The sequence below is a fragment of the Lepidochelys kempii genome, chromosome 9 (assembly GCF_965140285.1).
Source record: "Lepidochelys kempii isolate rLepKem1 chromosome 9, rLepKem1.hap1, whole genome shotgun sequence".
NCBI classification, from domain to species: domain Eukaryota; kingdom Metazoa; phylum Chordata; order Testudines; family Cheloniidae; genus Lepidochelys; species Lepidochelys kempii.
In genome coordinates this window covers 39,986,969-40,013,234 of record NC_136388.1, presented here as the reverse complement: position 1 = coordinate 40,013,234, position 26,266 = coordinate 39,986,969, and the positions used below count along the sequence as shown (strand labels likewise).

Here is a 26,266-nt window from a genome sequence, read left to right as displayed (position 1 = left end):
ATTTCTTACTTTACATTTTTTCACTGTTCCAAGATTTATATGTAGTAAAGACAGTGGAAGACCTCTCTGGTTTCGTGTCACATAGTCCAAGCATGGACAGATTCAGAATGGCTGGGAAGGTTGTCAACTGTTCAATTTAGCCCCATCTAGGAACTGATCTATGAACAAATATTGGCTGTTTATGGATTAGTCCATCTGCCCTCCCAGATGGGGAAAAAGGTGGTGTAATAGCAGCAGCTGTTCAGCCAAGGACAGCAAGCCACAGCAGAGTAAGCAGGAAGAGTAAAGAGAGCAGAGCTCACACCCAGGATGTGTGTGAACTTTGAATGAGAACAAAAAAGCAGAGTAAGCAATACAACCCTATGTTCATGTTGTCAGCACACTGAAGGCTACTTCACAGAGAAGTTGTATGAATCAGAGACGAAAGCAGTTTTAAAGCATGTGTATTAACAATGTTTACTAATGTTGGAAGAGAGGAAACACTATATAGGACTACAGCATAGAACCCTTTGCTATACATAGCTTGAGCGAAAGGGTCACAAAAACTTGATAGTCAAAATCTCTATCATACTATATATCCTTTCACATACATCATCATCTCTCAAACTGGATAGCATATCTCTGTGTGTAGCTAGATACCTTCTCACTCATAACTCATCTTCTCCACCTTTGAAGTCTTAAAGCCCAACTATAGAATGGTGCTGTTTGTGTCACCACACTTAAGGGTCTACCAGGGTTTCCTGTATATCAGCCTATGTTTCTTAAGAGTTCATAATTCTACCAGCAATTTGCTCCTAAGACATCACCCTGCTTATAAGAATTTAGCCAGCCTTTAGTTTCAGACAAGCTTTACCAAAAATATAGGGCCCATCCTGTAAGCACTTAAGGCACTGAGCATATGAAAGAAAAAATCAGGACCTTTCCATGGTGGGGGCCAAAGGCCCAGAACCTCCAAGGTACTTAGAGAACTAAACACTTTGGAGGCTCTAGCCCTAAATGATTAATTCCTCCTTAAAGAGACAAGTTAGGTGAGGTAGCTTTTATTGGACCAACTTCTGTTGGTGAAAGAGACGCTTTCGAGCTAACACAGAGCTCTTCTTCAGTCTCAGAAACTAACTCAAAATGTCACTGCTAAATACAAGATTTGAACAGATTGTTTAACATAAGTAGTTAACACATTTCAAGGGACCACTCAAGGTAAACACCCCTCCAGTCATAGGGAGGAAAGGATGGGTGGGATGGGGGGAAAGAGTGGAAGCAAAGGGGGGGGGTTATGAATTTAAGGCGGGGAAGGAGTTATGAATTTAAGCTCCCAGGCTCATGGGCGGTGGGTGAACAACCCGTTTTGGGGATGCTAGCTCGCCGGTGCTACCCCTTCCACCCAAGGCCCCACCCCCTTCGCACCTGAGCTCTCCTCTCCTGTAAAAGGAAAAGCCCTGAGGGGGCCCCTGCAACCAGAGGAGCCCTGACCTGCCAGCCCCAGCTGCCCTTCTTCCCCCCCGCCCAACGCCAGGCCCCTTCGAGCACTTGGCCGAGCCTCTGCCCCGCCCCCCAGCCGAGTGCCAGCCTGGACCCAGTGCCAGGCCAAGCCACAAGTCCCCCCAAGCACCAGGCCAAGCCACCAGAACCCCCACCCCCACCCCCCGAGCGCCGGTCCGGTCCCACTGCTGCCAGAGTTGGGCCAGCCCCAACAACAGATCGAGCCAGCAGCCTCCCCGAGCGCTGGGATGAGCTGGCAGTCGCCCCGAGATCCAAGCTTGCCCCAGTGCTGGGCCAAGCTGCTGCCCTGGCCCCAGCTCTGGTCTGAGTCGCCAGCCCTCCCTCCCGCCCCCGCCACAGTCAAGCTGGGCCAAGAGCTGCCAGCAGCCTCTCTGAGCACCAGCTCCTCCCGGCCCTGAAGGCCCCCCGCCAAGCTGCTGGCCCCAGCAGCGGTCAGCCAAGCCTCCTCACTCCACTGGCCACTGGCTCTCCGTGTTGCTCCTCACTTCCCTGCCCCGAGGAGAAGGGACACAGGGAGCAGTGGGACCCTTGGGGTGGGGGGTCTCAGGGAAGTAGGGGGCACCGCAGCCCAGTTGTCCATCGGTGGGTCGGCCTATTATACCTGCCGCCCATGCCCAAGCTCATCTTTTGAAAGTGTGCAGGTTTCCTTTGAGGATGAGGAGTGAGAGATCAGATATAAAGTGATAGCTTTGTGAAAAGTGTTCATCTATAGGTGATAAGATGTTTTTGTCTTATCATTTTCCTGCGTGAGTTCATTCAATAGCATAGTGATTGTCTGCTTTTACTGGGGCATTTAGTACCCTGGGTTAGGTTGTGATAGGTATGTGTAGGACCCAGGGATCTTAAAAGGTATGTTGTAGGGGGTATTGATCATTGTAGTAGTGGAAATATATCCACAGGTTTTGCATCTGTTGTTCTGGCAGGGTCTGGTGACACTGAGTTGGTGTGTCCTAGTCTGTGGGGAGCTTGCTTCTGAGGATGAGCTTGGAGAGGTTCAGGGGTTGTTTGAAGGTCAGAAGAAAGGGTTCAGAAATATTTCTTCCAGGATGGGGTACCCACTGGGCATGGGTTGTAGTTTGATGATACCCATATGGATCCCAGTGTGGGGTGGTAGGTGACAACTAGGCATATGTGGTCATAGGGGGTTTTATGTCTGTATTGAAGCAGGTTCTCTCAGGGTATTTCGGTGGCATATTGGGGACCTATCCTAGTACCCATGATTATTCCCATGGTTTGGACAAAGTGCTCGTTGTTGAATGTAAAATTGTTATGGGTGAGGATGAAATGGTCCCTTGAAATATGTGTTAATTTATGCTAAACAACCTGTTCAAATCTTGTATTTAGCTGTGACACTTTGAGTTAGTTTCCCAGACCTGACTACAAGAACACTGCATATTCAAACTTCTAAGGTTTGCCTGAACAAGAAAGCTCATCTTGAAGACTATGATGTAATCACAGAACTATTGTTCAGAATTCAGGACAAGGCTTTCCAAGAAATAATGAGACAAAAAAATATAGCATATTTGGAAAATCTACATTACTTACAGAATTTTTTTTTTATTAAAGCTTCTGAGCTACAATCTAAAATACCCATCATTTTAAATTACAAAGAATTGTGGGGTGTGCAAAAATTGCTGATTTTTCCTCTGCTATATTCTGCTATGCCTGTTAATCTAAAAAGAGCAAATTACAATTTTATTTCACATATGGTGCAGTATAATTGGTTATATTCAATGCTGCCAGCACCTGACAAATCTCTGAGAGTCTTTCAGTGTGACTGGGCAGGATCATCTCCCTCTGTGGGTAGAGGTCATACCGTATAATCTCACAACAAACAGCAGATCAATGGGCAGAGATGATCTCTCCTCTCTCTCATAAATAAATAAAAAAACAACCAATCACCCAGTATTGGTGTCTGAAAACACATTTTTGAATAAAAGTTGACATATTTTAAACCAAATCTCTAGAAAAAAAATTTACAACTTAATAAAAACATTAAAATACAATTTTTTTTGTATTGTGGCAGCACCGAGGAGCCCACATACACACACATATTGTAGTTCTTGAAAAGCCATTCTCCTATTCTTTCTGTGTAATCAGGCCCAATCCTTTTGGAAGCACAAAGAATGCAAGATTGAACATTTGATGGAAAAGTCATGAGGCATGAAAGATACACTATGTGACACAGTGAGGAAAAAAAACTATCCCCTTCATTTAAAAAGGGAACAGGAAGAAAGGGTGCATATATTAACATCTTTTTACAGCCAGAACTTTGCACCTATTTTAGCTTTTTATGTAAGTACCAGTATATTCAGCTGAACAATAGCCAAGTTCAAGTTATATATACAGTAGGTTAGCTTATATGGTATGTTCAGATGCTTTTGCCATGGACTTTCACATGAATTAAGCACTGTGGCCAAAATTTTCAACCTTGTTTACTTACAGTTAGGCACCTAAATGTATAATATTGATGTAGGTACCAGAGTGTAGGCAGTTAAGGCTGAAAATGTTGGCCTGTACGTATTTTTGTTTTTACATGGTCCAAGCTATTTGGGGCAAAAATCTAACCAGCATTCCACTCATGGAAATACTTAGCTTGGATATCAGCATGCTGAAGACAATGTAATCCACTTCTCCAGTCACCTCTTCTAACAGCCTCCTATGTGCACTGAAAAGGAGAGGTGACAGAACAGAACTGCACAGAACCAAAACCTGAGGGTGAGCTCTGGGAGCAGATAATCAGTTGCCCAGTTCTACCCACTAACACTGAAAAATGAGCAATAGTATTTTTCCTCAGAACCCCTTTGAAACTCAATGGATTGCATTAGCACGCAAGGGCAGAGACCCCAAAACAAGTTAGGTAAAGTAAGGTGCATTTTGGCCTCAAAAACTGGAGAGGCAATGGCCCAGCCCTGGCAAAAGCAGTTCTCTCACCTCCTTTACCTTCAGGTCCTTCTTAAAAAGAAGACTGAGAAGCACTATGACTCCTGGATCCAAATGGTTCACCGAATGCACTATTCATTAGAAGCTTGTCTTCTCTAGGAAATTATGACCTTCAGTCACTGTGTTAACTAACCATGATATTAAACATCATTTTGAAGTCAGGGATTATCATGTGTAACATATCAACTGGTTATAGATAAATCCCAGTTAACTGGAACTGCATGGTTTACCTTTGACCAGCTGGCCCAAAGTTAAAAGGATGATCCCTGTCTACACCAACGTCAAAGTCATATTGAACATCATGTTAGTTAATAAAACTCCTCAGCAATACTGGCTGGGTTGAAGTGAGATAGCATGAAGGTCCTGGCTTCTGCCCTCTCTACCTCCATTTGGGATGGCTTACACTTGAGAAGACCGTAGGAGGCAGGAGGTAACAGGAGAGGGCAGTCCCTGCTCAAGAAGAAGGTGAAAAGATCCTTGCACACAGGCAGGCACACACGTGTGTATGAGTCAGTCACAGTCTCACCCTAAATACTATTTCAAAGGATGATCTGGAAACAAACAGAATCCATTACTATCTAGGTCAGCTTCCCCACCTCCAACCAACGCGGTGGGAATAGGCTTTGCCTATTGAATCTTCCACTCCTGTGCCACACAGGGAATGTTCAACCATTTCAACCACTGTGAAATCCCCTTTGACATAAAGGACTTTTAGCACATTATAATATGAAGCAGGACTCAACTATTTTAAAGATGCTTTGTCCTTTTTCTGTAGGCTTCTCTAACAGCTGAGTTGGGAATCGGAAATGCGACTGCTAAAGAAACTTCATAATTGTAAGCTAATTAAATTCTAAATCAGCAGCTATATTGTTAAACTATAAAATTATTAATATGAATCAGAAAGCTAGATTCAAAGACAAAGGTTGTTAGTATGTTGTAGGACAGCTTTCATGTTGGTGAACAAATGCTTTAAAATTTAATATTATTTGTATTAAATCACTCTAAATATAATAAAAGCTTATTTCTTTAGATAATAGACCAAGTTATTTAGCTTTTAAATACTAAATGTATAGAAAGATACTTAGAACACAGCTCTGATGTCCCTTCCAGACAATTGACTGCTGCAGCTTGTACATACTTAAAAAAGCTTCTAACTCTAGTTCCATAGATCAGTACAAAGCAGTCAACCTGGACAGGATCTTTTAAAATTTTGTTAGGCAAGAAACTCCCACTTAGCAGAGCCTGTTGTAAAACCATTGTTGCAAAGCTATAAATTACAGTTTGCCAGAGCCATACTCAAAATTCTGAAGTTGAGAGAAGCAGGTCACTGCAGAAAAACTAAAACAACAAAAGCACGTTCAACAATGGAATTTATTCAGCAGGAGTTTTTATAAAGATAGCAGTATGAATATGGTTAAATGTACCTAATGGTGAGTTTAAGATGGCCTCATAATCACAAGTTCTGAAGTTACAAGAGAGTTATGCATCTTCTCCCAAACAAATGGTCTGAGTTTTTGTATTCCTTTTTCTATTGAGAGATCTCAAATCCGGCAATTGAGATATAGATAGTTGTGAATGCCTGTCTCTCTCATCTGCTAGAGATGTATCACTAGATTCTCAGTAAAAGACCTTTGAGAATGACTTTTTAGTCCTGACTAGGACTAGTAAAAAAAAAAAAAGATTAAATATATTTCAACAAAAATTCTGAAACACCTTGATTTCATTAGAATTTTTTCTTTAAATTTTATTTGTTTTGTTTCAGTGGGAAGGGAAAAATCACTCACATTTTTATTCCACTCTCCTCCCTTTCCCATCCCCAGGGGGCAAAAAAATGAAAACGTGGGATTTCCGCATCCTAAGCAAAACAAAATAAAAATTAAAAGTATCAACCAAAATGAAAAATTTTCATAAATTGTCTGTAAGTGACTCTGTTAGTACATAAATCTGAACAAATATCTGTGAGCTTTTCTAAGAGTTATAGGAACATAGGTCTCCTTGAGGTCCATCAGTGAAACGTAATCTCCCTAGAAGACTGTGCATAGGTTGGATTTGAGTCTCTTCATCTTTAATTTAAATTTAATGATTGGAGGTCCCAGACGGATTTCATGATTCAAAGATTGGGACCACTTGATCTTGTAGATTTAAAATAAACTTTGGTGGTGGGGAATTTAAAGCAAAATTAAGTAAACCTGATTATAATCTCTTATTCGTACATGTCATGGCTCCAATCTCCAAATGGTGTGATTTGCTTCATGGAATCTCCAGCATCTACTTTTTCAAGGCTGCACTTGTCCAACATCTTGTATGCTTCCCCTCCCCCGCCCCCGCAGTTAATTTCAGTCATAGGTCAGACATAGGTCTAGGACGTCATGCATTATTGTTGGAGAATGTTCTGTTGGAGAAGATTGGGCTAGACATTTTGCCTATTTCACTGCCAAAATCCTCTGGCAGTTAATCTCTTTTATGACATCAAGAGAATTTGATGCCACAGAAGGATTGTCTGGCTGTTGTGCAAGGCCTACATAATTCCTTTCTGCATGTCTCAAACAGGGCTGAGATTTCTTTTTTGAATGCCTTGGTCACCAACTTCTCCATCACTTCCCAAAATGTTTTCTCCCTGAATATTTTATACTTAGATTCCAAGGTGGCCATTCAGCATTTCTGTAAGCTAGCAAGGTTGTCCTGTGGTTTCTCATCCTAGCCTCAGGCTGGAACACTGTTTGCTTCCGTAATCATCGCAGCACTTTACCTGCATAAAAGCTGATCGCTAGTTTCATGATGGGAAAATGGATTTCATTCACAGTGCCCAGTTAAAGCATATCACTAATGCTTTACCTAAAAGTATCCAAATATGATTAATGTTTTTCTGATACATAGACTTTGGTATTTAAATACTCTTCCTTTGCACACAGAAAGAAATGAGTCTCCATGCAAATAGATTCTGTATATATGGTAAGGATTTAATGAGCACGAAAAAGTGAAAGTAGGAGATCTGAAAGAAACACACACAAAAGCCCAAGTTTATGATTTACTTGGAACTGCAGGCTGAATACCCCTCAACTCCAAATCCAGTAAGATTTCTAAAGAGCCTAAGTAGATATTTTTTCCACTATATTCATTCAGCTTATGAGTTTCCTATGGATCAGATATAGTCTTGCCTTTTTAATGGAATTCTCCTAGAGCAAATAGTTAATGGTGGATTTCGTAAGTATGAAATTCTCTATATTTGACTAATTGAGATTGTTTTAACCAATGAAATATTGTTTCCATTCCTTTAGCTGTAGTTTACCTGTATGATATTTTTGCCATATATAATCAACATTGCATACAGATCTTGTTGGTAAATATGTAGTTCAGGAAATTTTTCCAATTAGAATATGCCAACAAGCATAGGTCACCATCCTTGAAGTAAAGTAAGTTTTCAGACTATTGCAAATATTTAAGTTAGTTTTTCTTTTTATAAGTTATGAGCCAAATCCTGCTCCACTCCCCTTGCCCACAGGAGTAATCTCATTGAAATCAATATGAGTGAAACAAACAGGATCTGATTTTATTTTGGGATCCAGTCTTGCCCACCTTGCTCACATGATCCTTATTCACTGAAGTAGTCCCACTGTAAATGGAACAAAAATTGCATGGTTGGGCCCTGTCTTGTCTCTCTTTTATGTGATGATCTTTGTGAGAAATTTTTCTTTTACTACTGTGTGTATTCCAGCATGATGACTATATTGGTATTAGCAGCTAAATACTGTACACAGGGAATTATTCATATAAGTTGTTACTGGTAGTTTATCTTGCTATTTACATTGTTCATATATGCGATTTTTTCCCTTTCCTTTTTCTATTTAATTATACCCCGTTGTTATGTCCTTAAGCTCAGATTTTGCTTCTGTGCACCCTCCACGATTAAGGAACTGAGAATTAAAATGTTAGTTTCCTTTAATGTGGAGCTTAAATTTCCTGTATTATATTTTGTAATGAGAGAGTTGAGAGGAAACAAAACTTGTTGAGTTCTCATTAGTTATGCTGACAACGACATGCAACCAATCTAGCCAGGTATGCGACACATTGTACTAGCTATACTTTTGTTATAATTTCGCAAAAATCATTCTCAAGGCTATCAGTAACCAGAGAAAGGAAAGATTGATTTCTGTTATAACACTAATTCATGCTGTTGACAACCATAACTTGTCATTTGGAAGATGGTAGTTCTGATAATGTGGAAACCTAAAAAAAAAAAAAAAAAGGTTTTAAATCAAAATTCTGCTCATGTAATTGTTACCAGAACAACACTGAAATCAAAGACACGTAAGCCCTTTTCAAATTAAAAGGTGGACAGTCTAAGTGTGCTCTAATTACAAATAATTACACTTAGAAATACCTTGTTAGAAAAATATTGAATAGACAAGACAGTTGCAAATCTGAGTAGAAATTAAAATTCCATTAACTCCTCTTAAAAAAAAAGTAAATAGCTGCCAGTTATAGTAGCTAATTAGAAATGAAGAAGTGATTACATCGCCATGTAATCATTAAGGGAGAAGTATAAAGGTCTTCAGTAAGTCAAAACTCAAATGGTAAATCCTGGAAAATGTTTTTTCCATTGTGGTTCAGACATGGAAGGGATAATCCATGCATGGCTCTCCCACTTCCTGCAAATACGTGGGTGTCCTCTACCTCCATTGCACCACCTTCACCATCCTTAGACACCATTGAAGGACCTCTGCAGGGTCAAAGATCTGCACATGGGAAGAAGACAGCCAGTGATGGGAAAAGAGGCAGCAGGGAAGGCAGGTAAAACATGTACACAGTCTCCCCACTCAGGCAACCAGCTAGAATCCAATGAATTCAATTCAGTTGAAATTGTATTGACTATTCTTAGGGCCATTCCTAGCTATTCTGAGGCCCTTCGCAGCCCCCCCGCGGGGGTGTGGGTTGGGGTCCCAGGCCTCCGTGGGGGGAGGAGCAGCACGCAGTTGTGCACTATGTGTATGGCCCTGACTATTCTGTAAGTATGACTTGCAGCCAGTGCAGAGGAACAAAGAGCCAGTGCTTAATTTGTAATGAAAGAGGTGCTGGGCTTCAAGCAATTTTTTTACTTTTTTACTTTCATAACTGAAGTGGCAAGCCCAGAGGTGCCAGGGCTATGAACTCCCAAGCCTAGAGATGCCGGGGCTTTACCCTGACAAGCTCTGGCACAATTTAAGCACTGCCTAGAGCCAGTGCAGTAAAGCAAAGATTATTCTATAAGGGAACAGCAACCCCAACAGAATGAAGCTTTTGTAGAGGTCTCCTTCTTTTCTGTCCCCAGGCCTCTCCTGTACATTTTTCCACCAAAGGGGCTGATCTAGTTCTGAGTATATACTTAAATTCTTTCTATAGAGCAAACTAACTCTCAGATATATTGGTCAAATGCAAGCCATTTGCAGTGCTCCATTCTAGTGGCTCTAGGTCACTGTCTTTGTTCCTCTGCACTGGCTGCAAGTCTTCCTTGTTACTTGTCTGGCTCACTTGAAGCATGGCAGTAATGGGATCACACATGCAGGGATCCCTCCTTCACTTGCTACCCTTGGAGAAGCTCCCACTGGAGAAGTTGTCTACAGCATGGAGGAGCTTTACAGTCAATACAATTTCAATACAATAGTCAATACAATTTCAGCTGAATTAGCCGTTCATTGGATTCCAGCTGGTTGCCCGAGTGGTTGTGTACATGTTTTACCTGCCCTCCCTGATGCCTCTTTTCCCATCAATGGCTGCCTTCTTCCCACGTGCAGATCTTTGACCCTGCAGAGGTCCCTCCATGGGGTCTAGGGATGGCAAAGGTGGTGCAATGGAGGTAGAGGACACCCACTTATTCACAGGAAGGGGGAGAGCTATGCATGGATTATCCCTTCCATGTCTGAACCACTGAAGATTTTCCCTGCAGCAGAGCAAAAGGTAACCAGCCTATCAGACTGTTCAGTATCCTAAAGCCATTTTTCTGAAATGATAGGTTTATTAGTGCTATTTAGAACAAAGCCTTTTATCATCTTCCTTTTATTACCTTGTGATATTAAAATTAGTCTTACAAGCAGCAGATTAAAAATTGGAATCAGAGTAGGGCATTTTTGTTCTACTTAAACTATTTCTCACTGAAGACATGCCATAAATGCAATTCATTCTAAACCTCAACATGCACCTCACCTTTAATGCTACTGAGAAGGACTCTGTGGGAAATAATTACAGTAGTATTTGAACAAATTCATCACAGATACTAATAGTACATAGCCCAACCAATTCATCCTTGCTATGTGCACTCAGATTTTAAATTTGTATATAAACCTTAAATGTATGATCTATATAAGGTACTCTCTGTAAAATCCCATAATTACATGTCCTTCAGATTTTGATTATATTACTCTAAAGATCATTGTCATAGTTCAGGGCAACTGCACCTGTATTCCCCTTCCATAGTCCAGCAAGGACACCCCCTCCAAGTTCCCAGGTCCACAGCTGTCACCTTTCTTTGGCAGAGACCCACATCTCTCCTGGTCCTGATTGCAGTTTTCCCAGGCTAAACAACTCCCAGCCTACACTCTGTTATTCCCAGCAAGACAGACCGCCTAACAGGCCAGCATTTGCTCTTGAAAGTCACTTACTCTTCAAAGTCAATGAAGAATGAAATTGCCAGCAGCTGTAGATTAATACACAGCTCTTTATAATCAAGCATACCTTTTCATAGGACACTCCAGTAAATATCTATCATATTTCAGTGTTATCCCTCACATGCTAGAAGACTATTTTAATTTCAATAAACCTATCTCAGAGTTAGGCATCTTATTTTTCTACTCAAACTAATATATATTCACTCGTCTACACAATTAATTGACTTGTTGATAACAAAAGGAATTAACAAAAGCAATCTACAAACCTAGTTTTGGAAGTATAAATATATTCAAGCATGGTTTTAATCTAGAGTCCACGATGTTTGAGAGTGTTCTAAATTTGGTAAAATTAATTATTCCATCCATATTACTTAGATAGCATTCAAAAGCATGCTAGCTGCTTTACAGATATGAAGGAATAGAAGTCCCTGACCCAAAGGGCTTTCTGTTTTAGTAATCCTTAATTGCTTTTACAGTAACTCATCAAATGAAAAACTGAAAAATAAAATAGAATATTCCTGAGAAGCTGAAAATACTTTGGTCAATACCTGAAATCTTTAAAATGCTTAAGTAAACTTCCAAAATATGGTAAAGTCATTCAGCTACTGTTTTATACCACATCATTGAACTCCTAGGCATGCCAAATGACTGTAATCCATACTTTACAATTTGGGAAGTCCTCGTCCCAACTGTTGACAGCTTTACATTTTTTACACATGAGCCTAAATTTGGCTGTGCTCCCTCCGCCGCCACCTCCTCCCCCCGGCATAAGTTCCAAACACTGATTTTGCAATTTGTAAACCATCAGTATAGCGGTACAACTGGCAACGTATATAAGTTAACTTCCTGTTCCTAGGAATGATTGTGTGCAACAAGGCTGTTCTGGTAATCGTGATTGAAACTTCCTGAAAGATTCCAAACCAAAGAAACACATTTAAAAATAGAACTTTTAAGCCCAACCCCTTTGTTTTATATATTAGGAAATAAAACAAACAAGCAAGCAAGCTATAAGCTAACTAAGAACCATTTAACCATGTCCAGAATGAGCAAAGCATGACTTAGTGATAACTGGGCACACGATGAACGCTCTTGGCTGTTTGGCACGTTGTATAGCGATGCTTTTCCTACATCTGTTTCACCTTATTTGAGCTATGAAGGATCACAGTTAAACAAAGAAGATGCTAAAAAGTAGACAGAAGATACAACTAGTGACCTTTCAGTTGTATCCTGGTCCTAAGTTCAGCCAGACTCAGCATGGTCATTGTCTCTTCTTCCTTCACCTGCCTGCTAATTCCTTAACTGCTTAACCAGCTAGTTCCATTCAGTGTCTCACTAAGACATTAAGTGACAATTTTTGCCCTCAGATACATGCACAACACTCATTATGTGTGCAGCATCTACCAGATTCACTGAGAGATGTAAACACCTGCATGAGCCTGAGGGCAGAACCCAATTCTGAAGCAATAAAATAGACTGAAAAAGGTTTAGTTCTCATTTGAAGAGTCACAACTCAAAACTGTTAAATTGATTGTCTTAAAATTTTTGTCAAGGATTCCTTGAGTGTAACCTGCGAATCTAGTGACAAAACTAATCTGGACATCCTAATAATCTATAAATTCTCAGACAACAAAAGTTTCCAGGCAGTACTGTCTGCATGGTAAGAAAGTTCACGAAACTCAACAGGCCTGATTTTCCTCTCACTCATACTGGTTTCACTCCAGTGATTTCAGTGCAATTACTTGTGATGTATACCAGTGGAAGTGAATGGAGAATCAGGCTCATCATCCTGGGACAATTCAACACCTGCAAGATGATGCCTGTGATACCATAGCCCAAAACCTCCCTATCCAGAATTTCCAACTTAGATTTTTCATAAGTAATCTCCATACCTCTTGCATTCAGCTGGCAATATCCTGACCTTGAACTGAATGTAAACATCAGAGCAAGAAGCATGCCCTACATCCTGGTTAGACCACTTTCTCCTCCAGGAAGAAATCAGAACTCTCCTAACACAATGCAAAAAGAAACTACCATTATGGTCCACTCCTAGGATATTTTGCACTCTGGCAGAATCCAAAGTTTACAGAAAACAGAATTTTTACAAATTTAATTAAAAAAAAAAACGCAAAGAGATTCTACTTCTCCTCTATTATAGATACAAACAAACCACGTCCTACAGAACTTGTATAGACTGTAAAAAAGTAACAGGAAAAAAAAAAACACAACCCCAAAAATCTTTCAAAAGTCAGTTTAATCAAACCATTCAAATCTAACAGTGAGTTTTCTTTGTTTACAGATCTTAGTTCATTTTCAATTTTAAAAAATGCTGTACATAATGAATCTGTTGTGCATAAATCATGCAGAACTGGCAGTCTCAAATCAGAAAAGTCCCAGTAGTTAAGAATGTTACCATTACAACAAAACTAGCCATAGATTGGCCCCTCCTAGCCTGGATTAAGGTTATTACTCAATCATAATGGAAAATTTTATGGAGATAAGGGATCTTCTGCCATAATGGAGGCCTACTGTAGAATGAGCCTATCAAAACATAGCACTTTGTTCCCCTTTTTTTAACTTATAAAAACATTCTACACAATCATTCTCAGCTGAAGCATTTAATTTTCTTATAAGAAAGAATTTGCTGTTGTAGGATTGCTACCATAAGGCTATAGGAAAGCAGTACTTGTGGCACCTTAGAGACTAAAAAATTTATTTGAGCATAAACTTTCATGAGCTACAGCTCACTTCATCAGATGCATGCAGTGGAAAATACAGTGGGGAGATTTTATATACACAGAGAACATGAAACAATGGGTGTTACCATACACACTGTAACGAGAGTGATCAGGTAAGCTGAGCTATCACCAGCAGGAGAGAAAAAAACCTTTAGTAGTGATAATCAAGGTGGGCCATTTCCAGCAGTTGACAAGAACATGTGAGGAACAGTAGTGGGGGGAAAACTAACATGGGGAAATAGTTTTATTTTGTGTAATGACACATCCACTCCTAGTCTTTATTCAAGTCTAATTTAATGGTGTCCAGTTTGCAAATTAATTCCCATTCAGCAGTCTCTCATTGGAGTCTATTTTTGAAGTTTTTTTGTTGTAGAATTGCAACTTTTAGGTCTGTAATTGAGTGACCAGGGAGATTGAAGTGTTCTCCGACTGGTTTTTGAATGTTATAATTATTGACGTCTGATTTGTGTCCATTTATTCGTTTACGTAGAGACTGTCCGGTTTGGCCAACGTACATGGCAGATGGGCATTGCTGGCACATGATGGAATGTATCACATTGGTAGATGTGCAGGTGAATGAGCCTCTGATAGTGTGGCTAATTTGATTAGACCCTATGATGGTGTCCCCTGAATAGATATGTGGACACAGATGGCAGCGGGCTTTGTTGCAAGGATAGGTTCCTGGGTTAGTGTTTCTGTTGTGTGGTGTGTGGTTGCTGGTGAGTATTTGCTTCAGCTTGGGGGGCTGTCTGTAAGCAAGGACTGGCCTGTCTCCCAAGATCTGTGAGAGTGATGGGTCGTCCTTCAGGATAGGTTGTAGATCCTTGGCTATAGTAGTAACTGGGTTAAAAACACACTTTAAACTCCTCCTTTCAGATTGAAATTCACATACTTGTTCTTACCACAAAAGTTTGGTGTAAAGACTAAGATGATAGTTAGTTTCGACTATAACCCTTTTATATGTAAAACACTATTGTGATCTTCCCCAGCAGGGATCACACAAAAGAGAGAGAAAACAGATAAAATAGAAAAGGAGGCAGAGACGGACAAAGTGTAAAGAAGGGAGGAAAGGAACAAACCAGGACGGTGAAACTGAAACTAAACACAGCCATAACAGTGAGCCCACTGTCTGGAGACATTTTTCCTCTCAGAATTAAATCACAGTTTAAAAGTGCTCACCAACCATTTATCCACTTCACTTATTCCGAATTTAGAAAAGCCACCTACAACCATATCAATGTGGACAGCAAAGTTAAAATTACAGACTGAGGTTGTACATTACAATTTTCAGGTAAACTATCATCAACATGCAAGTGTATAGTTAGGGCCAAATCCTGCATACTTTATCAGTATGTCCATTGAAATTGGTAGGATTATTCATATAAGTGAAGCAATGGGATTAGTTCCTTAGCACCAAATTTAGGCTACATTTCAGAAATACGGTTTCCTATTAGCTCTTCCTTAACTTGTCAATATGTGAAGTGGGATGGAAAAGTGAGGGGTAAGAAGTGGCAACTGAGTAAGTCGAATATTGTTTTAAAAATGCACTGCAGAACAAATTACAGTAAGTGGTGTTTTGGTTTGGAGGGGTGTGGCGGGGGAGATAAAGAGAACCTCTTTCCCTCTATTTCACAATGTTCCGTTGCTGAATCTAGACAGTTACTGTATTTGCAGTGCTTAAGATAAGGCAGAGTTCACAAGAGCACCTTTTCCCCAGCAGGATCACAGGAATAGTTCTTGAATTTCTCTTTTAAAGTTACACTTTCATTATAATAAGAGGGAACAGGGTTGGGGAGGAAGAGTCTGAAATACAAGATTGAGGAAAATACTACTTAAAATTAAAGAATATTAAATGTCTTGCTTAAAAAACATTAAAATGTAATGTTTAATATTTAAAGAACATGACCATGTAGCCTTACTAATACAGCAGCCCGGGTTCAAAGCAGGAAGAAAAATGTATTGGGAATTTGGCATGGGAGGAATAAAGCCAAAATAGAAATGAGCACTGCAGAATAACCCTATCTGACTGAGGTAAGACTTAATTCTGCAGCGCTCATTTCTACTTGGAATTTATTCCTCCCAGACTGAGTTCCCAGTACTTTTCTCTTCCTGGTTTGAATGCTGGGTGCTGTGTTAGTAAAGCTATATGGTCAGAGATAGCCTGTGAAGCCTCAGAAAACATTCTCCCCCCCACCACCGCCTTTGTCAACTGATAGGTTTCAGAGTAGCAGCCGTGTTAGTCTGTATTCGCAAAAAGAAAAGGAGTACTTGTGGCACCTTTTCTTTTTGTCAACTGACTAGTTTACTACACTATTTGCACCTCCTAGCATAAGCAGAAAGTATTTCGGATATGTGAAGCTGTTAAGCTTTCAACTCTGTCAGCATGAAGTATGGGATACATCACAGCAGGAGCAGTGGGTCTTGGGCAGGCTTTCCTCCAGTGTAAGTTAAAGCTGAATTTGGAGTCAGGGACTGCAGGAGGATCAGACGTTTCAACTCTACTTACAATAATCCAATTCCTCATCCCCTACAAACTACCATTAGATAAAAATAAATACACTAGCTATTCTCCGACGAAAAGCAGCACATGTATCAAAGTGGTCTGATATTACAAGACATTTTTTAAATAAGTTCCTTGCAGTTTGTCTTTTCAGTTGAGAATTTTCATCTGCAAAAAATAAAAACTTATCACTGATCAGTGAGACCTGTTTCTCCCCTTCCCCTTCATCAAAAGGAGATGATTCAATACAAACCCCACCCTGGCAGCCAGACAATAAAGCTGCAAATAACTTATTCTGATCAAAGCCCCATCTGCTTGGCAGCAGCAATTCAGCTGCACTTGTGGTTTTTGTATGACTGCAGCTTCTGAATTGAATGGTCCTTTCATTTAGATGGAAGTTTAAACAAAATATGGTAATTAGCATCGACCACTGTGGCTTTCATGGCTACTATCTACAAAGAATTCTCTAATAAAAGGACTTTCCTGCTTTCCCATCCAATTACATAACATTGTTGAACAATATAATTTAAATTTAAATCAGCCAATTATTTTTTTTAATTCAGTCAACATTGGACTTTCTGCCTTAAACTATCTATCAAGTGTCAGTAACGTCAGTTAAATATTCATCTTAACAGAAACAACCTTGATTTGATTCATTTCACACTAAGGCCTGTGTTTAATGTTACAGTTTAACATTATGGTTGGAAGCATAAAACCACCTCCCTGCATTTTGAAAAGGAAGCAACATTCCATGCAATGTAAACAAAAATAAAAAAATCAATCTTTGGTACGTGATAAGATTGAAATAAAACATCAAGATGCAAATAAACAATGAGGCATGTTAAAAATGAGGAGTACGTAATACAATAATCAATACAATTCTTAAGTGCCGCAGGGAGAAGATTAACCAATATAACCCATTTTAAATTTGTTTAATTAAACTAGTGCAAGTTTTTGAGTAGAATAAGTTCACAGACACCCAAATCCCTGATCATATTTAAGTCAATTGTGGAAAGTTTACTGGTTAATTGTATGAAAAAGAATTAGTGGCAAATAATATTTTAAAATCTATGGCTCGGATTGGACTTGACCACTTAACTCCCCTCAGGCGGCTTAAAGATTTGGTTCCATACATTTGTCTCTCCCCCTTGCCCTCTCCAACCAAAAATCACAATATAGGTCAGGCAGGTTAAAAACAGGGTCGGGATGTTGGTTAGCTGCTTGGGCTGCATTTATCTCAAGAGAAGACTTTTGTGTGACTAATTATTTAAAATAATACAAGACCTAAATCTTTACATTCAAGAACTGGACCTAAAATACTTAAAATACCTAAATAACTGCAGTAACACAGAGAGACACACACAAACAGTATTTGTTGACTAATGTTGATGCTAGTTTTCTTTCAAGGGAGGGATTGATCGTACCAGAAAAGTACAAGATGAGCTTAATTGGAATAAATGTTGTGTAAATTACAGACCAAAACTATATGCTTCTCTACAAAGGAAAGCTTTGCCAGTTATACCAATATTGTTGTGCAGGTATAATTCACTTGTGGACCCTTACTGCGGCATAAAAGCGGCTTTTTTGCAGTTTAACGAAACCCCCTTCCCAAGCAACATGAGCGAAATTTAAAAAGACACACTTATACTAGAATAAGTGTCCACATGAGGGACACTTGGTTTAAACCTACACCTTAGATTATACTAGAAAGCCCATTCCCACGTAGACAAAACCTCTGCCAATAAAAGTTAATTCACAACTCTCTACCCTCCTCAAAAGAATTGTCTTGAGTCAACGAGTTTGCATGCATTTGGATAATGCAATGATGGTCATTGTCTTACGATTCAGTATGGACTGTATCTGTAAAGTTAACACGGTTCAGTAAATTAAGACACGGCTATTCTATTTGTATAGCAAAGAACCATTTGCTTCCAAGAGGTGTCAATCAAAGAGGCAAATGAAATTTTATGCAAGCCACTTGTTGGTCATATTTCTACAGAACACTGTTTCTTAATCTTGGGGTCAAAACTAAATGTTAAAATAATAAACAATTAAAAATACCATCCTCAAGAGTCAAGCCTGAAAACTGAGTCTGCTTCAACAGCATCTGACAACATCTTCATATGATCATGCACAAATGTGACCAAATATTTACAGAAGTGGCCCATAAAGAACACACCTTCACTTTGAGTGTGTGCTAGCCACTGCCACCTTCCTCTGCAAATGCTCTGCAGCAAGGGTAGGGCTGACTTGATCTCCTCCTCACCACTGCAAGCAGGAGGGAGGAGGAAGCTGAACTGTGGGCTGAGGCTTAAATTGAGTCATTAGGAGGCTGAACTGAATCTTTATATCTTTTCGTTGAGATTTGATTTCCAGTTTGAACCATTCTTTTATATTTTATTTATAAATGCCAAAGTGGAGATTTGCTGTGAATTACAAAAATTTAATACATTCGTAAATTTGAGGCTGCAAAGGATTGAGACTAAGGTTATGATCAACATACTGCCAGTGTTGGTTAAGCACAGTGGAGAAACAGAGAGCCCATGTTTTAGATTAATCACCTCTGGTTAAAGTGGTGACAGCTTTTATTAAATGCTAATCAGTATTCTTGTTATTAACAACATAAATAAATGAGCTATAACTTTAACCATGAGCAAAGCCTTTAGTTCCGAAACCTGAAAGTGACCATGACTGGGCAACAGTTGGGTCTGCACTGCATTACCAGATATGGACTGCAAAGAAAATATGCTCTTTCTAACATAAGGATATTGAACTGCAGAAACAATTCACTTCTAGAACTATGGGGCACTGGGATAGATTAAGAAGGGAATGGGGAGGAATAGGAGGCAAACATCTTTCCTGGACATGGCCGACAAAGACATCCAGAGAGTGACATACTAGAATCCTAGACTCAAATCTTAAAATTGAGTGTCTGAAGTTAGGCATCTATATTTACATATAGCACTTTAATAGACTGATTTTCAGAAGCACTGAGCAGTCGCAGCTCCCACTAAATTCAGCACCTCTGAAAGTCAGTCTACATATTTTCATGTCTAAATGTGGATATAGATACCCAAATTTAGGCATCCCAGTTTGAAAGTTTTAGCCCTATTTTACAGCCTGTTAGGCTGAGAAAGAGTATGTAATGTCTTCCAGTCCTTTTACTGATACTCTGTCACCAAAATCTTTAACAGCCTGTGTGCGGAACTAAGTGGAAGTGGGTCTGGTGCTTTGAATATAGTTGTCATGCTTTTGGGACTCACCACCACAGAGCTTCCTGTTGGTATCTCCGGCAATTAGCTCAGTCCATGTGAAGCACCCTCCGCTGGTGGTGTCCCATCCGTCTCTGGCCCTCTGTTGGCGTCTGGACCTGCGTTGCTCCCTTCTCACAGCGGCGTCTTCAGGACACTGCCCTCCGGTGCCCCCTAGTCCATGCTCACCCCCTTCCGGGGGTGAGGGTGTGGGGGGGTTAACAGCAGTCTTTCCGCTTCGCCCCTGCCGCAGTGGCCAACCACACCCTCAAAGTCTAACCCCTTCTGTCAGAGGTCGGGTGCAGTCCGCTATGGCCACTTCTAACAGCTGGGTGTAATACAAGGGAAAAGGGGAGGGATTCAGGCCCGCCCTCTACTCTGGGTCCTGGCCCAGGGACCCTCTGGCAGCAGCCTCCCTGCCCTCCTTCGCTCCCCTTGTCCGCCTCTCCTCCCTGGGCCGCTTCCCCTCTGCACCTTGTGGGCCCTTCTATCAGGGCCTGCAGCCTGGCAGGTACTGGGCTGGAGTTTCATGAAAACTCATGGCAATCGGGGGAAGTCCTGGACGACTGGAAAAAGGCTAATGTAGTGCCAATCTTTAAAAAAGGGAAGAAGGAGGATCCTGGGAACTACAGGCCAGTCAGCCTCACCTCAGTCCCTGGAAAAATCATGGAGCAGGTCCTCAAGGAATCAATTCTGAAGCACTTAGAGGAGAGGAAAGTGATCAGGAACAGTCAGCATGGATTCACCAAGGGCAAGTCATTCCTGACTAAACTAATTGCCTTCTATGATGAGATAACTGGCTCTGTGGATGAGGGGAAAGTGGTGGACGTGTTGTTCCTTGACTTTAGCAAAGCTTTTGACACGGCCTCCCACAGTATTCTTGCCAGCAAGTTAAAGAAGTATGGGCTGGATGAATGGACTATAAGGTGGATAGAAAGTTGGCTAGATTGTCAGGCTCAACGGGTAGTGATCCATGGCTCCATGTCTACTTGGCAGCTGGTATCAAGTGGAGTGCCCCAAGGGTTGGTCGTGGGGCCAGTTTTGTTCAATATCTTCATAAATGATCTGGAGGATGGTGTGGATTGCACCCTCAGCAAGTTTGCAGTTGACACTAAACTGGGAGGAGAGGTAGATACGCTGGAGGGTAGGGATAGGATACAGAGGGCCCTAGAAAAATTAGAGGATTGGGCCAAAAGAAATCTGATGAGGTTCAACAAGGACAAGTGCAGAGTCCTGCACTTAGGACGGAAGAATCCCATGCACCGCTAAAGACTAGGGACCGAATGGCTCGGCAGCAGTTCTGCAGAAAAGGACCTAGGGATTACAGTGGACGAGAAGCTGGATATGAGCCAACAGTGTGCCCTTGTTGCCAACAAGGCCAATGGCATTTTGGGATGTATATGTAGGGGCACTGCCAGCAGATTGAGGGACGTGATCGTTCCCCTCTATTCGACATTGGTGAGACTTCATCTGGAGTACTGTGTCCAGTTTTGGGTCCCACACTACAAGAACGATGTGGAAAAATTGGAAAGAGTCCAGCAGAGGGCAACAAAAATGCATTGGGGACTGGAACACACGACTTATGAGGAGAGGCTGAGGGAACTGGGATTGTTTAGTCTGCGAAAGAGAAGAATGAGGGGGGATTTAATAGCTGCTTTCAACTACCTGAAAGGGGGTTCCAAAGAGAATGGATCTAGACTGTTCTCAGTGGTAGGTGATGACAGAAGAAGGAGTAATGGTCTCAAGTTGCAGTGGGGGAGGTTTAGGTTGGATATTAGGAAAAACTTTTTCCCTAGGAGGGTGGTGAAACACTGGAATGCGATACCTAGGGAGGTGGTGGAATCTCCTTCCTTAGATATTTTTAAGGTCAGGCTTGAGAAAGCCCTGGCTGGGATTATTTAGTTGGGGATTGGTCCTGCTTTGAGCAGGGGGTTAGACTAGATGATCTCCTGAGGTCCCTTCCAACCCTGATATTCTATGATTCCCTTCTGCTCCCCCGAACCTGCCCAGCACTGCGCTGTCCCAGGTGCTCGTCTCCTCACTCAGGAGACAGACCTTTCCCTTTGAAGGTCTGGGAGACACTGACTGCCTCTTGCCTGGGCAGCCTTTATATAGGGCCTAGCCTGGCCCTGATTGGCTGCCTCTTGCTCAGCCCTGATTGACTCTCTAACAGGCCCTCCCAGATTGGCTGCCACCTTGTGCAGCCGCTCTGGCCTGCTGTAACCCAATCTGGCATGGGAGTGGGGCAGCCACCCCACTACAATAGTACTGAGAGCTACCTTTTGAAAATTTAGGCCCAAGCAGACTAGCTCGCTGTGATTTTTGCAGATTAATTCAACTCTATTCATTTTCTTTTTATAGTCTACCAATCGATTAAGCAATCAATTTGCAAACACCTAGAAGATAATAAGGTGATAAATAAAAGTCATCATGGATTTGTCAAGAACAAATCATGTCAAACCAACCTGATAGCTTTCTTTGACAGGGTAACAAGCCTTGTGGGTGCAGGGAAGTGGTAGATGTGGTATATTTTGACTTTAGTAAGACTTTTGATACAGTCTCGCATGAATGTCTCATAAACAAACTAGGGAAATACAACCTAGATGGAGCTACTATAAGGTGGGTGCATAACTGGTTGGAAAATCATTCCCAGAGAGTAGTTATCAGTGGTTCACAGTCATGCTGGAAGGGCATAATGAGTGGAATCCCGCAGGGATCAGTTCTGGGTCCGGTTCTGTTCAATATCTTCATCAATTATTTAGATAATGGCATAGAGAATACACTTATAAAATTTGCGGATGATACCAAGCTGGGAGGAGTTGCAAGTGCTTTGGAGGATAAGATTAAAATTCAAAATGATCTGGACGAACTGGAGAAATGGTCTGAACTAAATAGGATGAAATTCAATAAGTGCAAATGCAAAGTACTCCACTTAGGAAGGAACAATCAGTTGCACACATACAAAATGGGAAATGTCTGCCTAGGAAGAACTACTGTGGAAAGGGATCTGGGGGTCATAGTGGATCACAAGCTAAATATCAGTCAACAGGGTAACACTGTTGCAAAAAAAGCAAACATCATTCTGGGACATATTAGCAGGAGTATTGTAAGCAAGACACAAGAAGTAATTCTTCCACTCTACTCCACACTGATTAGGCCTCAACTGGAGTATTGTGTCCAGTTCTGGGTGCCACATTTCAGGAAAGATGTGGACAAATTGGAGAAAGTCCAGAGAAGAGCAACAAAAATGATTAACAGTCTAGAAAACATGACCTATGAGGGAAGATTGAAAAAATTGGGTTTGTTTAGTCTGGAGAAGAGAAGACTGAGAAGGGACATGATAACAGTTTTCAAGTACCTAAAAGGTTGTTACAAGGAGGGAGAAAAATTGTTCTTCTTAAACTCTGAGAATAGGACAAGAAGCAATGGGCCTAAATTGCAGCAAGGGAGGTTTAGGTTGGACATGAGGAAAAAATTCCTGTCAGAGTGGGTAAGCACTGGAATAAATTGCCTGGGAGGGTTGTGGAATCTCCATCATTGGGGATTTTTAAGAGCAGGACAAACATCTGTCAGGGACGGTCTAGATAATACTTAGTCCTGCCTTGAGTGCAGGGGACTGAAGTCGATGACCTCTCGATGTCCCTTCCAGTCCTGTCATTCCGTTATTCTAATGCCTGTGGTGCTGCACAGCCACTAGCATTTATGTGGCCTGTCTCCGATGGTTCTATTGAGAAAGACTATTGAAATTAAGGGGCGGGGAGTCAGATCCTTTAAGTTATCAGGCCATCAATCTTTACAGTTTCAGGTAACTACTGTCTGAAGGGAGCTTGCCATCCTTACACAAGGATATTGTCCAGAAATAATGTTTCCAGTGGTAAATGTTGAGATTTTAATGGAACCCAATTTACATTATTATGGTGTATGTCATATCCTCATAAAAGTTGCTCAAATTTATTTCCTCACAATGCAAACCCTAAAGAGTAAAGATAGACATTAGGTTAGATTCATGCCTTACATAATACCAGTGATGCAGTGAGATATATAGACATACAGAAAAGAGCAATACAGTGGTTTTCTTGAGGGATAATTTGTAATGGGGTGCATTTTAAACGTATAGACTACAAAATGTAACTAAAATATTTTGAAGGAAAAGAAAGGGTCCATTATCTATCCTAAAACGGAAGAATTACCAATTCAGAAAACCCTATCACTAACAATGGTTTTGCAACCCAGTCCAAAGGATATTTTCTGATTGGCTGTCAGTGGGGTCACAGTACTGTCCACTGAATTACTACACATACACAGTGTGACCTTTTCTCCTTTAAAAATTTTCATTTCATCCTAGCAGTAAAATAGTCCAGCACTGCGTTTGAGGGATTACTACAGTTTGCAGCAGTTGAAGTTACTCGGTCTTTGGCTCATGCCTTACAACACACCAGAGGCATGCCATAATCCCCCAGAAAAGCACTGCCAGTCGTGTTTTATTACTTAAATATTGAAAGGGAGATAAGTATCCCACTTAAAAGAGACAGTGCTTAATCTGTTATCACTTCAAAGGGATCTCTAATGACTTGGCTTAAACTCATCTTTCTTCAGTTTAACTGCAGCTTTGATGTTCTCACTAATCTTCATCTAACCCTCAGCTCAGGAAAGCATAATCACACGTGAGTTCTTAGAATATGACAAGTACAACTTGCATGCCAAATGTAACCCACAAATAGGTTAGACTTGGCAATTTAATATACTATAGGTCTAAAATAGTTTCAGTATGTCACATTTATTTTTTATTGACAGCCAAGAAAAAATAAAGGCTAATACCATAAGTCTATTACCATGTGAACACTCAAGGTATGGAGGGCCAAGAAATTTTAAATGGTTATTGCTCCACAACTTTCACAATCAATTCTAAATATACTATAACAGTGGTTTTCAACCTTTTTTCACTTGCAGTCCCCTAAAAATTTTCAATGGAGGTGCTGACCCCTTTGGAAATCTTAGACATAGTCTGCGGAACGCCAGGGGACTGCAGACCACAGGTTGAAAAACTCTTGTTTTATGGTAACAACAATCTTTTGCAGACCCCTTTGAGGTGCTCTGCAGCCCCCTTGGAGTCTGCGGACCACAGGTTGAAAACCACTGTTCTATAGCAAAGGTATTTGCAGCTAATCTGTGTGTAAATGTTTTCATTTTCACCAGCATGATTAGAAACCCACACACACCCCAGATTAAGTAACAGACATCACTCCACTAACTGAAATTTAGACCACTGTGCACACCAACATGAAAGACTTTTTAAATATGGTCAGATTTTTACTTGCACAATACGAATGATGCAAATTGACCTCCCTAATGTACTGAACAGAGTGATAATTTTACTCACAGGCTAGTTCCTATCATCTGGCATTATTACAATACCATGCTTACATTCAATGACCTATTAGTTAGGCCAGTATTTCCCAAACTTGGGACACCGCTTATTCAGGGAAAGCCCCTGGTGGGCCCGGACGGTTTGTTGACCTGCCGCGTCCTCAGGTTCGGCCGATTGCTGCTCCCGCTGTGCCTGGCCAATGGGGGCTGCAGGAAGCAGCGGACAGTACGTCCCTCGGCCCGCACGACTTCCCGCAGCCCCCATTGGCTGGGCACAGCAAACCACGGCCAGTGGGAGCCGCGATCGGCCGAACCTGCGGACACGGCAGATCAACAAATCACAGGCCCGCCAGAGACTTTCCCTGAACAAGCGGCGGCCCTAGTTTGGGAAACACTGATGTATTTATTAGCTACAGAATGTCGAAAAGAAGATAAGTGACTGTCATGCTACTATTTCTAATGGGAGAGTATCTTGCTTCTCATGAAGGTATTATTTACAAGATCAGAATAATACACATACTGTATTAGTCAGTGCAAATTGCAGTTATTTCTAGTCAACATGCTCTATGACAGACTCAGTCTGCCAACATTCTTGCTTGATATTGTTTTCTAGCAGGGAAGTATTAATGGTCCGCTACCTCTCTGGAGGATGGACCACAATGAACTCTGGAGATTTCAGAGGACATCATGCTTTGCTCCACCAAAATCCTGGATGGTCTTTGTGAATGGTGGCAATAAACAGGCATTCAGACAGCAGTGAGCACTGCAGAACCATTCTCTGTGGCTACTAAGATTATTTTCAGATTGTCGTAGAGACAGCAGACAAAACACAGCCACTGCCTCATACAATGTGTCAAAATGGGTCTGATAGACTCCTTATAATACTGGGTAGATTCAGCCAATCAGTAAAGTGACATATGATTTATATAATCCTCCAACCAAACTCCAAAATCAGAAAAAGCAATCAAAACTTTGCCACAAAATATGCAAGTGTTCACAATATTCATAAAGGAAAAAAAATGTACACACAAGATTTCATAAAGCTATTCTACTTCCACAAACTTGAAAATCTGAAGCCAGACATTTCTCTGACTCACCCATAGCCTGCTACTTATATTTCATTGAGCTCTAATAATATTTCCCTAACCCAAAGTGTTGTGAGGATTAATTAGTTAATGTTGGTAAAACACTTGAAAATAAAAGCAAGATATAAGTGCCAGTATTCACAAGGAGGAAAAACACCTTACTGCTTCATATTTTTTCTGCCAATAAAAGATTTAGATACATCTCTACTTCATTCAAGCAGAGTTCCAATCTCAACATAAAATT

General features: G+C 40.9%; 1 protein-coding gene across 2 annotated transcripts in view; it reads right to left on the bottom strand.

The window, feature by feature from the left end:
- Positions 1-26,266, bottom strand: part of SPSB4 (splA/ryanodine receptor domain and SOCS box containing 4) — a 320,168-nt gene that overhangs the window by 170,398 nt on the left and 123,504 nt on the right. Inside the window, exon 1 of one of the 2 annotated variants that reach the window (XM_073359974.2) lies at positions 19,583-19,665. The exons of the other annotated variant lie outside the window; for it this stretch is intronic. The gene's annotated coding sequence lies outside the window, so the exon portion shown is untranslated. Of the gene's footprint in view, positions 1-19,582; positions 19,666-26,266 lie in introns of those variants that run through there. 2 annotated transcript variants of the gene reach the window in all.